The following is a 17,177-nucleotide window of genomic DNA, read 5'->3' on the forward strand; positions in this document are numbered from 1 at the left end:
TTTCATAATGCCTCAATCCCACATGCATCTGTGACTAGGGAAGAACAAACGGCATGGTATATAGTTGGGAAAAAGGTTACCGATTGGTCAAAGATGACACCGGAACAGCTGGCAGGTAAGGGGGTTCAGTTACAGAAGTTAAATTGGGTGACCCAGGTCAGACCAATGGTACATCTTCGAGAAGATCAGTTAACACCAACAGGAGGCATGCCATCCTGACTATGCTTTCTGACCCCACAAGAAGAATTGAAACTACAGTCAGTACCAAAATCCTTATGGTCCCTAGGACAGCACGACATTGGGCTAATGAAAACAGCAGGACAGGTTAAAATAACTCCAAAATCCGATTTTAGACCTCATAAGCATCAGTATCCATTAAGTAAAAAGGCAGAAGAAGGCATTTTTCCAGTGATCACGGCTCTACTGAGAGCTGGGGTTTTAATTCCATGTACAGATTCACTGTGTAACACACCCTTGTTCTCAGTAAGGAAACCGGACGGGACATGGAGAATGGTACAGGATCTGCAGGCTGTAAATGCTGCTGTAGTGCCAAGGGCTCCTGTGGTCCCAGATCCATCTGTTTTGTTAAATAATATCCTTCCCACGGATAAGTATTTTTCTGTTATTGACATTAGTAACGCATTCTTTTCTATTCCCCTACAGGAAGATAGTAAGTTTTGGTTCGCCTTTACGTTTATGAGCAAGCAGTACACATACACACGACTGCCGCAGGGATATTGTGAAAGCCCTACAATCTTTTCGCAAGAAATGTCGACAAACCTGGCACAGTTTCAACCAGAGCATGGCTGTCATCTACTATTGTACGTGGACGACATCTTACTGGCTGCACCCACGGAGGCTGTCTGTGAGTCCGAAACTATTCGGTTATTGCATTTTTTGGTGAAAGAGGGACATAAGGTAAATAAATCTAAATTACAATTTTGTAGAACTGAAGTACGGTATCTAGGCTATACCATTTCAATTGCTGGTAGACAACTAGATAACTGTAGAAAAGAAGCCATTTTACAGGCACCAATGCCCAGCACAAAAAAAAAGAAATGATGTCATTTTTAGGAATAACAAATTTTTGTCGTAGTTGGATTCCCAACTATGCAGAGGAAGTAAGTCCACTTTTGGAACTTATTTTTGCACTTCCCATGGCAGCACATGACGCGCTGCAATGGACGGATAAGGCAATACAGGCATTTACTAGGGTAAAACAATTGATAGCAGGATCTGCAACACTTAGCTTCCCTGCCTATACAAAACCCTTTGTTCAGACAGTAGATTGTAAGCAGGGCTTTATGACATCAGTTCAGTTGCAAACCTATGGAAATAAGTTGAGACCATTAGCTTTTTATTCTAGTAAATTGGACACAGTGGCATGATCATTGCCACACTGTGTACAGGCAGTAGTCGCAGCCGCACAGGCTGTGCAAGCATCTGCGACCCTAGTTTTGTTTCATGACCTTACCTTATGAGTACCGCACTCTGTCACGGTAATACTACTACAGGATAAAGTTACCTTTCTGGAACAACAGGAACCAAGCAAGAATAAACAACGAACACAAACTCCACCCAAGGATTTATTGCACACTGAAAAATATCTCTCTCTGACGTCTCGGCCAAAGCCTTCAAGGAGAATAAAATGCTTACATAGCATAGCACTATATATACACCAGCAATAAAATAATTATACAATTGATCAATTTAAACAACATCTTAACAAGATAATGCTTTCCAATTGAGCTCTTCATTAAGCCCAAAAGGAAACATGGTTTTAAATTTTAAAATATACACAGTTTCTTTCTGCACTAAAAGAGTTTTTACACTCATATTATTAAACAAAGACATACAAATTTGTTCTAATATTGTCCCTTTCAAACCATTACTACAATTATTATGAACTTCTGAAAAATGTACTGCCACAGGGCTATCCTTCTTATAATTCCTAATGTCTCTAACGTTCTAAAAATCTAGTTTTAAATGCCCTCTGTGTCTCCCCGATGTAAAATTTCTTACAAGGACATTGTAAAGCATATATAACACCCACAGAATTACAGTTAAAAAAACCATGGCTATCAAATCTAACATTATTAATAAATTCAAAATTAGTTACAATATGTTTACAAGCTTTGCACTTGCCATAGGGGAAAGTTCCAACTCGAACAGGTTCACTATACATTTTTAAAGAAGGCATGACAAACTTGGCTTTCACCAAAAAGTTTTTTATATTTTTACCTTTACGGTAAGAAAACTTAATATGCAAATTTAACCATTGTTGTACATTCCTTAAAGAACAAAATAAAGCCAAAAACGGCTAACTATATCAAGAAAATATTTGGTAAAGCAACCAAATGTAGTTACAAAATAAATATTATCCTTATTTATACTTAGATCATTCTGTCGTATCGTATTCCACCCCATAATACTGCTATTCCTATCATAAATAGATTTTTCAACTCTGGGTTTAACTCCTGTCTATAATCTTATAAAGCTTCTCTCCAAAATATCCTTACTATAACCTCGGGTTAAAAAAGATTTAACCAAAAAACCCATTTCTTTATGGAAAATGTCAGGTCTATTACAAAGTCTATAGATACGTAACATTTCACCATAGGGTAAAGCATTAATTATATGAGAAGGGTGCCCACTGGTACCATGTAAATATTGGCATGTCCCTTCAAATTTTTTATTGGGTGAAGTAACAATATTTTTACCATCAGATATATCTAATACCACATCCAGAAATGGAATAACATGTCCAATATTCAATCCATCAAATTTTATCAAATATTTATTAATATTAATCTCATTGAAGAAATTAATAATTTCTTCCCTGTTACTATCAACCAAAAATATTAAATCATCAACGTACCTAAAGTATTGAACAACATGTTCATGAAAGAATTTATGCTTATAAATAACTTCCAATTCAAACAATCCCATAAATAGATTGGCATACATGGGGGCAAATGAAGCCCCCATGGCTGTACCTTGTAATTGATGGTACAAAACATTATTAAACTCAAAAAAGTTATGAGTTAAACAAAAATGTATCAATTCAATAACATATTCCGTAGCAGGAGAATCTCCTAGAAAGAATCTTATAGCCTCCAATCCAAACTGATGTATAATGCTTGTATATAGGCTTTTTACATCTATACTAACCCATAACATATTATGATTTAATTTAATACGTTTTACTTTATCCAAAAAGTCAAAAACGTCACTTATGTATGAGGGTAGTTTTATAACATATGGAGACAAAAAATGATGTAAAAAGACACCCAGGTTATGTAAAAAATATTCAGACCCAGATACTATAGGCCTCCCTGGAGGTCTGCACAAATTCTTATGAATTTTGGGTAAGCAATAAAACAGGGCCATTTTACAGCCTTCAACATGAAACTTTTTTTTAACATCCGACTGACAAAAATAACCTAATCTTATTCCTTTGTTTATTAACTCCTTATATTCATCAATGGATGTATAGTAAACTTCTGGATTAACAACTTTATATGTGTTAACATCACACAAATGTTTCATACACATACTTAAATAATCAGAAAAATACATAACTACTAGTTTGTTGCCCTTATCTGATGGTTTAAATACAATGTCATCCATCTTGCTTAGAGTTAGTAAAGCTTTCCATTCTTGAAATGACATGTTGTAGTTTATATTAGACCTGTTGCTCATGAATTCTTTATGAGCTAACTCAGTAAAATGATTTACCAAACTGACAAATTGGCATACCTCCCCATTTAAAACATCAGGCATGAAAGTACTTTGTGAGGGAACCTTGGAAGTATCAAAACTGTAATATGCATTATTTTCAGTTTCAGAAATGCAAGAGTAAAAACTATCCAATGAACTATCTATACTCTCTTCATCTGTTTCCAAAACAGAAAAAACATCTTTTCTGAAGAAATATTTCAAATGTAACTTCCTAGCAAAAGAAAACACATCACTTTGTATGTCATGAAGGCGAGTAACCACCGTAGGGACAAATTTAAGTCCCTTATTTAAAACACACATTTCAGTTTCATTAAATACATAATTAGAAAGATTAACAACATATTCAGTGGAATTTATCACAATATTATTACTGGAAACCGTACAGACATCAACGTCTTCCCCGTTTATATCCCCCCTGTCCAAAACGTTGCCCACCTGGGTTGGCTGACTGTTCCCATGTCCGTTTTTGTCCCTGTGCCGAAGGAATGGAGGAGGAAGAGTCCCCACGAAAAGTTTGTCGAAATCTTTCCCTCTGTTCAGCTACTGGGAGACCTGGAAAGTCGCCATCATTCCATTCGTCTTCATGCGAAGTATAGCCTCCTTCTGAAGCCGAAGAATTGAACGGTGGAGTCACAGTATCACCTGGATGAAACCTAACTTGCTTACGACGTTTGGAACGTTCAGTCCTGGACAGGAAAGCCTTGCTAGATTCGTAATCGCGTATATCACGCAGAAGTTTTCCTTTTTTCCTATTAACCAAAGTAGTCTCATACTAATAATAGTAATAAAGTTACCTTTCTCTCTACTAGCAGACACTTATCCTGCATGACAACGTTACTATCACAACCACACATGACCATTGAGCGATACACCACTCTTAATCCAGCCACGCTGTTACCTACAGCTGACAATGGTGCCCCTCACGTGTGTTTAGATTTGATACACTCTAATGTCTTACCAAGACCAGACCTTAAGGACCAACCTTTGGCAAATTCAGATTGGACCCTGTTTGTAGATGGGTCAGCATGTAAAAATGAGGCAGGCATTACAAAACTGGGTTATGCAGTCGCAACTGAGACTACGGTACTAGAGGCAAGACCCCTCCCCAGGAACCTGTCCGCACAAGCGGCCAAATTGATTGCTTTGTCCAGAGCATGCACCATTTCCAAGGATAAGGCAGTTACCATCTACACAGATAGTCAGTATGCTTTTTCCACGGTCCATGTCTTTGCACAGCAATGGAAAAATAGGGGAATGGTTACGGCCTCAGGAAAGGAAATAACCCACAAGGATTTAATCCTTAGCCTCTTACAAACTGTCCAACTGCCACGGGGACTGGCCATCTGCAAGTGTGCAGCGCACATGAATGCCAAGGATCCAGTACTACTTGGAAATGCACTGACTAACAAAGCTGCAAAAAGTGTAGCCTTAACCTCTACCTTTGCACTCGAGACCACACAAAAGGAACTTCACCCTACAGATAAATTTGATCTACAAACTTTACAGGTAATGCAGGAACTTAGTACAGTTCGGGAAAAACAGCGATGGGTTAAATATGGGGCTATTCAAAAGCAGGGAGTTTTTGTAGGTCCAAATGATAAGTATGTCTTGCCAACAAACCTTTTTAGGTATGCCTCATTAGTGACGCATGGCCCATCTCATCTGGGCCCTGCTGCTATGGTTCAAATGATCCAGCAAATTTTCTGGACCAAGGGCTTTATAGCATATGCTAAATGATTTTGTTTATCGTGCCTGCTTTGTGCACGATACCATGGTGGTGGGGTGCAGATCACCCCAGCAGCTTTTCCGCTGCCTCCATATCCATTTCACACAATCTGCATGAATTTTATTGAACTAACTCCTGTTCAACAGAAGCGATTTGTGTTAGTCATTATTGACGTTTTTACAAAATGGGTTGAAGCTTTTCCGGTAGCACACCCAGATGCACTGTCAGTAGCCAAGGCCCTTACAAATAACATTATCCCTCATTTTGGGCTACCTACACGCATCTATTCTGATAATGGCACACATTTCATAAACCAAGTTATTCAAAAGCTGGCCGCCGTTTTTCAGATCGAGTTAAAACATCATTGTGCCTACCACCCACAGTCAGCAGGGTTGGTTGAATGCCATAATGGCATTCTCAAAGGCAAGTTACGTAAACTCATGGCCGAGACACATCAGTCTTGGATAAACTGCTTACCTCTGGCACTCCTGTCCATGTGTACCACTCCCACCTCAAAAGGGGTCACACCATTTGAACTATTATACGGGAGACCTTATTATGTCCCGCAGTGGCAAAATCTTTTGTCTGCGGAACGTGAGGGGGGTGAAGAGATAGCAGATTACATGAGGAAATTGCTGACCAGAACTAACACTTAGTTAACGAATGATTGCTTTTCAGATCAGAAGAACAATAGGATTCTGGAAGTGAAATCCGGGAACTGGGTTTGGATTAAAATTGTCAAGAGGAAGACGTGGGTCTCCCCCAAGTGGGAAGGCCCATACCAGGTACTGATTGCAACACCCACAGCAGTCCGAATAAAAGAACGAACATCGTGGATCCATTTAACACATTGTGAACTGGTAAAATAGTTTGAACTGGACAAAACTTGAGTTCCCCTGAGGAACATTGATTGGTAGTAGTTTTGTTTTGTATGAATATCTGACTATTGTAGCAATGCAGAGAAATACTGGAAGGGAGCAGCCCTTCCCACAAAAGCATTCCAAAATAATTTTGTTGTTAATAAGTGTGATTGTTACTTTTCTGTTTTGGTCGTTTTTATTTTCAAACAAGACTAGCCAAGTAAAGAGAGCTGATGCATATGCTCTATCTTTTAATGTTTCAAATTGTTGGATATGCACGGCTATCCCTACTGTACATGGTGGTCTAATGTTAGGTACAGTCCCTTTGGGGGCAAATGATACATGGACTAATTTACTATTTAAAACTTCAAACGTAGCCTTAAAGGATAAAATAGCATTACCCTTCATGGGTCGCCAGAATGGAACTGTATGCTTTCAAAGATTTGGCAAGATTAAGGTTGGATGGAGTCAGTGTAATGTAACAATAATTCATAACTGTACAATAGATGGGCACTGTGCAACGAGTTTCAAGCCTATAAGAGTGCTTGTTAATAGTACAGGGCTTATTAATGGCACAAGTTTTTTTGAAAAAATGTTATCTGTGTATGATCTTTTGTTTAAAGGGCTGCAAGACAAAGGAAATCATTCTGTTCCAGTCAATATTACACTTAAAGTAAATAATTGTTATTTTATCTGTGGTAGAAAAGCATACAAGTGGTTACCAAGGAATTGGTCAGGCAGTTGCTTTTTGGGTTATTTAGCACCAGCTATAAGACATACATTGTCTCTTCCCCAAGGTAAAATACGAAATGTATGTGCTGTTAATAAACCTGTTAATCCCGTAGGTGACGTTGATGCATCCTGGATCTATCAACACGATTTTGCCCATAGTAGCAGCAAGGGGCTATCACACATGGACTTGGGCGATGATGTTATTTCCTGGGCTGGTATTCTTCCAGTGTATGGGACAGTAAAATCCATTTGGGAGCTCAGAAAGCTGTCAAAATTGTTAGAAACTCTGAGCAATGCAACTTTTTCTGCGCTAGAATTGGTGACGGATGAGTTAACTGCAATGAGGACTATAGTGTTGCAGAATCGTATGGCGCTCGACTTCACCCTAGTGGCGAAAGGAGGTACTTGCGAGTGTTGTCCATTCATTCCAGACAATGAATATGACATTAACAGCCATCTGGAGATCCTACAACAAGTTTCTGAACTTACAAAACCAGGACAGAATCCATTAACTGACTTTTTCCAAAATTGGTTTGGAAATTGGGGAACAGTACTTATGAATGTCTTAATTGCTATATGTGTTGGTTTCATTATATTCCTGCTGTTGGGTTGTTGTTGCATTCCTTGCATCCGAATGATAATATCAAGTGTATTGTCTGCCAATGCAACTAAAACTTATTATTTTGAATATACAGAACACGAGTCATGTAAAAAACTGTATAAATAAAATGTTTTACTTATGATACAAAGTGTTGTAAGGGGGGAAATGTAGTAAGAATCTTTGTGTTCAACATCTTTGTATCATGCATAGGAAGGGTTAAAATGTGAAATTGCATTGCGTGCAAAGAAGCAAGTTAAAATAAGTTGTTTTTCTTGTAAAGAATTTGCTGACCAAAGAGGAATGCACAGATGTTACCTTGGTCCATGCACAAGCTTATCTTGTGACTGACCTCTGACCATCTAAGGCTTCAGTATGTGAATTTATAGCCTTGACTGAAATTCCTTGTCTAGTAACCAGCTACTGTGTATGTGCAGAGAAGGGTATAAAAACCCATGTGAAGTGTACAGAAATTAGACTGCTGACATACCATGTACTTTGTAGCATGTCTCCATGTATGTAAAATAAACCTTTTTGCTTATTTTTATCTGCGTGATTCTTCCAGTATATGTTGAGTATTAAAATCTTTTGACACCTACAAATGCTTCTGACATTTGTCCCCTTTCCATGTTTGAATACACTGCTTCTGTAAATGTATACACATACTACAATTCAGTCAAAGACAAGGTAAGCATCTAAGTAGCTTAGTTTAACTTTTACACAAGAAAATACTAGGGTTATAAAGTAGGTTGTTGTTGCTGATTTATAGCATGAGACTAGTGCATGATTGTACCATTGCAATGGCTGTAATTTCCGTGCACTAACTGTGATTTTGTCCAAATGCATGCCAAAGGTTATATTTTATAATGTGTTGACACATACATTTCCTAGTACCTCAGCTAAGGTAAAAGACAGCTGTCTGCTAACGTCTGATAATGGAATAGACATTGTCAGACTTACTCCTTGATCTTCTTGGAACTGAATGGGATACCTTAGCTTCTTGTATAACAATAGACATTACAGCACAGTTCTGAACTACAACTTCTATCTGCACGGACATTCCTGGTCAAAACAGCAGATCACGTGCTTTCTTTATATTTGCTTTTTTCCTGAAATTGCTTTCTGGCATTACTTTTCCTTAAATGATTTGGAACCAGTCTTATATGCAGCAGCTCTCTTCAAATGAAAAACAATGCTGCATTTCTGTTCTTAATGACATGCCTCTTTTTTGAACTGGCAATCCTGTATGGCAACGTCTTTCAGCATTTCTATATGTGGATCTTCTCAGTATATCTCTGAAACTGTTTAAGCTTTATTTTGGTCATGTGCAATTATTGCAGCTGTGGTATGTCTGACAACTCTCTCTCTCTCTCCTCTCTAAGTTAATTATTGTTCTGATTCTGTAGATATGAACATATCAAACTATATATTATACACGTGGCTTCCTGCTTTATAGCACATACTCAAGCCTTAATTCAGCAACAACAATCCTCTCTGTAACACTGACACTTGATTGTGTAATAACTAAACTAAACTGCTTAGATGCTTATCTCACCTTTGACTGAATTATATGTGCCATCAAAGGGACATGTTTGAAAGAAGAGTCGTATATTTCACAAATAACTGATTGAAATGGTTGCAACTATGTTTAATGCAATCTCATAGGAGGTGATGCATGTATTTTTATTAGTCAATCTTTCAATAGCAGAAACAGTTTTTAAGTATGAAGTACCCCACACCCATTTTGCAAAGAACATCTTAACCTAGAATTTTGTGCTGTGTTATTATGGGTCTGTATAGGATATTCAGTAAACCAGAACATTGATGCCCACATTGTGAAGTTCAGAATGTCAAAACTTTAAAACCTTGAAGTGTGGCTGTATCTGTTTGTTGCAAGTTCACACTGCAGTGGAGAGTGGGCGTTTGCCATTTCCTAGCTGTAGTTGGTTTACATAATTAGCAGGGTATGGAGGATTTTGAATTTTTCATTTAATTTCTGCTATTTTGCATTGGCAATGTTCAGAACTCAACAATGTCGACTTTCTGACTGTTTGACATGCTATAGATCATTTATTATAGATCTGTTATTATATATCCTAAATTTCACCTCAAGAATGTGACCAATTCTTTTAACAATGCAGCCCTTCTCAAAATAGAAAATACTTTTCTATTTGATAACATAAATTAGCCCCCCATTTACTATGAACACTATGCCTCAGCAATAGGCATTGAAAAAAAACACACCTCATAAGCATTAATAACCTTGAACTACTGTAAAACCATAGTGATGAGGAGAAACATGCTAGCTGTAACCCTAACAAACTTCCCTGCTGGACTCCTTTTTTGTATTAATTAAGGTGCCATAATATTCATTTCACACAAACACACACACATGTGAGTGTGTGTGTGTGTGTGTGTGTGTGTGTGTGTGTGTGTGTGTGTGTCTACTTCTTGTCACCAAAGGTACTCCTTATCAAACACCAGAAAGCCAACTCCACATTAGCAAAAGTACAGTTCAGTGAAAACTCACTATTGCGAACCACATGTAACCGAAATACAACACTAACACAAACACTGCAAACACATCTTTGCAGGCGGGCAACCCCCCCTGCACCCCCACATCCCCTCGACTTATATATACTAACTCCAAGATCGCACTGTAGTGGAGAAAGGGGCATATTTCCTTATTCTCACTGTACCACGATCTGTATCAAGTTCCATCTGCAGCATAGCTTCCCCTCCCGTTACAAAGTTCAATAGCAATGAAAAAGCACCATACCTGTTCTGTCAAAGGATCCTGGAACTGCCAACCATTGTTCGGGTGTACCTCAACTTAAAGTTGAGGGGTGCCAGCTTAGGTACCGGGGGGAGGGGGGGTAGATGAGCCAGCTATATCTCTGATCAAAAATAGTTCTTATGCACTTTTAATGTATTAAAACTTGTTACATCACTGACATCTGGATGCCGGTTTCTGTAGTCACAATCCACAAGGAAGGACCTTCCATACACCACAATAATCACTTACTGATTATCCTCACAAATACATTATGCAAGGCGATGGTGAGAATTTTCATAGAACGTATTGGCACAGACACAGAAATCCTCTTTCTATATAACTTGGTTCAGTATAGTTTTGCAAAAAGTAAATCTTGTATGTTTAACCTTGGAAATTTATTTGAGAATGCTACTACCACTGTGAATGACATGTTTTATTTATATATGTAGCTTACCCAAATCCGACTAAATAATTTGACACTATACTTCATTATAAAATCATATGCAAACAATGTGATCTAAAGGTAAATGAAGACTCAGTTAGGTACTGAAGCTCTCAACATACACACCAGGTAAAAAAAAGCAGACTCCTACCTTCAACATCCCCTGCACCAGTGACCTTCAACATCCCCTGCACCAGTGATAACTATTAAGGCTTTGCCTAGGGACCATTCCTTCAATATCTTTTTGTCAGATGTCAACATGAATGTGATTTCTAGCTCATCAGCTATTCAGATGGCTGGACTTTGGCAGGATTGTTCGTAAAATAATTGATCCATATTTTGAAATGGCATTTTGCATTAGATACAAGTGATAAAGTAGAAATGATCTTTGTCTCTGTAATGAAAATGTAGCATTTCAGAATTTGTCATCCCACCCCACCTCACTATCCCCCGCCACACACACACACACACACACACACACACACACACACACACACACACACACACACACACACACACACACACACACACTCATCTGTATATTATTGATGGGCAAAGAGTAAAACTTGACAACCTGGTAAGAGATATTGGGTTCCCTGTAGATGATGACCTTTTATTTGATAACCACAGAGCCACTGACTTCCACAAGCAACATGGGGTTATCCCTCTGACCTTCCGAGAGGCTGACAGCCATGCCATGGCAGTACTTACTCCTTTTATACACCTTGTCATGTCCAGTTGACACTAATGGGATATAATCCCATGGCTGCCATCTTCATGTTATGGATAATATAGCACCAATGGGTGTGTATCCAACCACTCCAAATAAGTTGTAGAGGAAGGACAAAGCCAGCACCAGAGGGGTAGTTTGTTGGGTCACACAACTGGTACACTGCAGGTTAAAGTAAATAAAGAAAGTGAACAGGACTCTGATTCATAATCAATTTGCAAAATGCAACATGGCTCTAAGACCATAAAAGAAATATGCACTACTGTCCTGGGTATGGACTTAGAATATCCACACTGAGATTAGAATGAATGCAGTGCACTTACAGAGCAAAGTCTTTGGTCTAGCACCAAAGACTCCTTTCTCACTGCTGTCTGAGTGAACCACAGCATCTTCAAGTGCCCCTCATCCACAATAACTGCTTTGCAAACAAGCTGCTTCTCCACCCTTGACACTTCTTACAGGTCCTGTGGCATTCTTTGTGGCATTCTTTGCAATTCCTGGCTAGTAGACTTCTGCATGAGACATTTTTAGTATGATTTATGTTCATATGTCCTGCAAAAGGAATATCATGGGCTGTGCACAAAAGTGCCTGTTGATAAACCCTCTGTGCTATCAACTCCTGTAGCCACCCTGTGGAGATAAACTCCCTGTACAGAAATCCTGGATTCCTTCAACCCTTGAATATCAAGATCCTCCTTGGCTACCTCTCTTAAAGACTGCAAAGTAGGGCCTGAGAGCTGAGCCTGACTCAACTTCTTAATGGTGACCTTCACAGCTACCCTTCAAATGGATGTCTATATCATCTGCCAGTCATGCCTCCATATTCTAGCTAACTACTACTAACTACCTCTCTCCTAGGATCATCATCTTCCAAGAAAGCCCAGTACTTTTCCTGTGCTATGGCACAGAGTCTGGGTCACTGTTATTGACCACTTTTCCCTCTGAGCTAACTCACTTACCAATCCCACATAGAGGTGTAAGCCCCAACTGGGTCTTCCCCTGTTGCCAACCTCATGTCTTTGCCCCTGTGCCTGGTTGCGTATAGCCTCATGCAGATAAGACACTGTATTTTCAAAGTCATTCCTTAGTAGGGCATTTTCACAAACACAGCCACCTTGTAGCTTCTTCCCTATTATTCCCAGTTCAGATTAATTCTCACCAAAAGTTCTTGAAAATGTCTAATATGAGATCTGAACTAGAATGGAATCTGTAAGCAAATAGTGCTCCTGTATAACCACTACAGGCTGGACTATGGTTATGTCAGTGGCTGTGCACGTTTCAGAACTTGCCTCCTTCCTCTCTATCAGCATAGAATACAGGCTTTGGTGATAGTTAAGTAAAGCTGCTGTCTCCAGATAGCCTAGCACTGTTGTAGATCTAGCCCTATCTATTGCTTTCAAAGATCTTTGTTTCCTAACACTACCTAAGTGAGGTCATACATGACCCCCTCCCTCCCATTTTGGTTACATCTGAAACATTTAATCCCATGATCTGTGTTTACCAGAACATGTGGCTTCTTCCTTTTCCTGTGGAACCTGCTGTGCACTGGCACATACTCACTCCCACATAGTGGCAATGTCCTCACTCTTACTCTCAACCTTCTCAGAAGTGTTGCAACTCCTGTTCTATCAACCAAATCTTCATGTCTTCCGGCAGAATACTGAGGGTTTCCTTCAACAAAGATCTGTAAACATTTCAAATATGGTGACCTTACATACACTCACCAAACTAGGAAAATAAGGGATGTTTATTGCAATAATATATAATAACTCTGTCATCTGCCTTTCTTTTATTCCACCGGAATTTTTTTTTTCAGCTGTATATTCCTAGTGTCAATTTAAAACATGTATGCAGACATTCTTTAGCATAATCTAAACAATCAATATAACTAAGTTTGGAAACTTTGTGCATTGCTTGCCAATGAGCAAAATAATTATAAGCCTCACCCACTGCCCTTAATCAGCTTGGTGCTGACTACACACAGTTTTAAATGTCTGTATAATGCTGTCAGGATTATTACCCTCTTTATACTGTGGAAAACATTTTACACTGAGTGGTCTTATAGGGTTGGGCTGTACATTGCAGAATGAACCATGTGTCTCTGGGGAAGGATATCCATCTCTCACTCATGCTGGTACTGTTTTCTCTTTCTTTTGCTTCCAGCTGCAGCACTCTCTCAGCTACTGCAAGTCCCATGTGTCTGAATTTAAGTGAAAGTCTTTGTAATTCCAGTTGGGCTTTGAGGTCCTCCTGGGAGAGAAATGATTGTCCTTTGTTTGCCTCTTGCACTCAATAGCTCATAACTGGTTGTCTCCAGACTATATTCCCGAAGCACACAAACTCTCATCTTTAGCCATATTATCTGTCGGTATTCCTTTTGCTTTACACTCCTTTGCCAACTGTTTTACTGACATTACTGACATGTTATCATCCTTACAAAAAGTGTCCACTTCTACATGCTACTAGATTAAACTAAATAAAAAAATAAAATAACTGCACTGTACAACAAATTTCTATATATTAAATAGAGACTGAGTCAGTATATGCACACTATTGGTAAGAAAGCTATTTTAGGCTAAATAAAGTTAGATTCCAATATCCTCACCATTCACCATCAAAACTTTTAGAATTGTAGGCACTGGTGGCCTTAAATCTTACTACTGCCACCAGAATGTCAGATGGTATGGCAATGATAGGGCTTGAATCTTATCACTGCCACCAAAATGTCAGATGATATGCCACAAGGGGTGTCAACATCCTGGATTTTGTGCTTACCAATAGGCAGGGCCACTGTAGCACCCCACTGTGAGGTCTTCCCTGGTGAGATCTAACCACAAATCAGTCTAATTCGAACTATCATACCTAACTCCCCACCCTCAGCAGCAACTAAACAAAAAAACTTCTCCAAAGCAAATTATAACCTCTTACAGGATGGTATAAATAGCTTCACTGCACCCCCCCCCCCCATGAAATTGGCAACTATGCCCAGTTCTACATCAATGCTTTATACAAACACCTGTATAACTGCATTGACTTGGCCATCCCTGATAGGACCAAACCAACCACCACAAGGAAGAGCAAACCTGCCTGGTGGACAACTGCCATTTAACAGGCTTTACAAGGAAGATATTGTTGTCTAAGAGTTAGAGGGAGCAAGCCCTAAACTGGAAACACTCCATCCTCAGCTTAAACAAGCAAATAAGACTTATTGTGAAGTCCTCCAAAGCAAACTATGAATCCAAATTAGCTTCCTCAACTAAGGACAACTATAAGGCATTCTTTAGTTACATCTGTAACCAAAAAGGAAAGGCCCAGCTTTGTGCCAAACTGGTAGTTAAAGATACCACATATACTGAACCTGTGGACATAGCTAACCTGTTGGCTAACAGGTTCTATGAAAACTTCACACTCCTCTCCCCATCGCATGTACCCCATGATGTCCCAACCACCTGTCCACTACCTTGTATCTCTAAGGAGCAGGTTGCAAACTCCCTCTCTAAGGCCAAAAACACAGCATCTATGGGACCTGATAACATCCCAGGCTGCATCCTACATGGGCTTCAACAAGAATTAGCAACACCATTGGGTACTCTTTTCAATCATCCCAGCTGAATGAAAAATGGACACCGTTATTCCCTTGCACAAAGATGGTGCTTCCACTGACCACGGCGACTATAGACCTATTTGCCCGACTAGCCTTATCTGAAAGGCCATGGAGAAAATCGTCATGGAACTTATTAACAAAGATATAGGTAATCTCCAAACAATTGACCCTACACAGTTTGGATTTGTCAAAGGGAGGTCATGCCTGTTAAACTTGGTGAACTTCTTTGAGATAGTCACCAAGGCCCTGGATGGAGGGAAATCTGTGCATACAGCCAACCTAGACACTATCCCCCACTCAGGAATCATTGACAAACTCACCCAACTAGATATCAACCCTTATGTTGTTAGATGGGTCACTAACTGGCTCACTGATAGAACACATATAGTCAAAATAGGGGAATCCACCTCCATCAGCAGACCTGTAACCAGTGGTGTTCCACAGGGATCACTCCTGGGACCTCTACTGTTTGAAATCAATTTCTCTGAAGTTCAAGCAAAAACTCAAGGTCTGTGGCTGACAGAGTTTGCTGATGTCTACAAATTGGGAGCGGTCATAGAATCTCCAAATAATGTCAACATCCTACAAGGGGGTCTTATACAAACTAATTATCTGTGCCAAAGTCATGGCCTTAAACTCAATGCAAAAAATGTATTATCATCCCTTTCAGCAAGAGCGATGTTACTGATAACTACCACATCAATAGCAGCACCCTAACTAGGCACTCAGTGGTGAGAGACCTGGGCCCACATGTTAACAACAATCTTACCTTTGATCACCATGTCTCCACAGTGGTAAGAAGGGCATTCTATATTGCTCATCTCATAAGTAAGGGCATTGCCTCCAGAAGAAAAGTTATAACCTCCCTGTACTCTTCCATCATCAGGCCAATAACTGAGTACAACACCCTTTTTGGTATGTACTACAAAAGTTCCTCACAAGGAAAATTCAAGGTCTTCAGCATCTGTCCTATGTGGATAACCTGACATCACTGTCACTTTATTCTATTTCATGCAGACTATTCAGAGGTGATCTCTGCCTTGCATATAAGGCAATCTCTGACCCTGTTTATTGGAAATGCTGCATATCAAGTCAAATGGTACGTGGGTTTCTCACTGTAAAGACCTTAACCTGGCATGTGATATTATGGAACCTGCTGGAGGGACAGATTTGTCTCCCAGAAGTTACCACACCTTTGAAACAGACTCCCACTTTATGTCAAACAGAGCACCTCATTGGCCCTCTTGAAATGCAATCTGCATGACTGGATGGGTAACCATAATTTCACCCCGGATGTTCCACCTGTGTCCCTCTTGGACACGGGCATTAGGTGCTGATAGTGGAAATAAGAGTAAAACTTGGCTAGGCTTGTAAGGGTCCTAGGAGCATTAGCCTAGTAACTTCTTATGATTCTATGATTAACCAGTATACCAAGATCCACGAATTTTCCAACTTCCAATAAATGAAATGTAGACAATGTAATAGATCTCCTTAGTTTTTTTTTTACCAAAATACATGACATTACACTTTCTCTCACTAAAATAGTGACCAAGTGAACTAGCCCACTTACCTAAGCATAGTAAATACCTATTAATATTACTGAAATCATCTTCGTTATTGGCAAAAGTGCTAATTTTGCAATCTTAGGCATACTTCACAAACCAACAATGATCATCACCTGGAAAAGAGGCAAAAATTATATTAAAAAATGAAGACCCGAGCACAAATTCTTTAAGTGCATCTGGCCTCATCAGTACTGGACCTTTTTTTTCCATTGAATCACTAGTCTTTGGGTTATGCCTCTGAACTGATGATTAATCCACCTATCTAAATATGGATTAACCTTCTGTTGTTCCAATTTCAGTTCAATAGTACGGAATGATAGTAAGTCAAAAGCTTTGGCTAAATCCCACATAGATTACACCTGCACTAATTCCAATTTCCATAGACCTAGAGATGTTATCATAA

This window comes from Protopterus annectens, chromosome 7.part0, assembly GCF_019279795.1.
Source record: "Protopterus annectens isolate FY-2018-M chromosome 7.part0, PAN1.0, whole genome shotgun sequence".
Classification (NCBI taxonomy): domain Eukaryota; kingdom Metazoa; phylum Chordata; order Ceratodontiformes; family Protopteridae; genus Protopterus; species Protopterus annectens.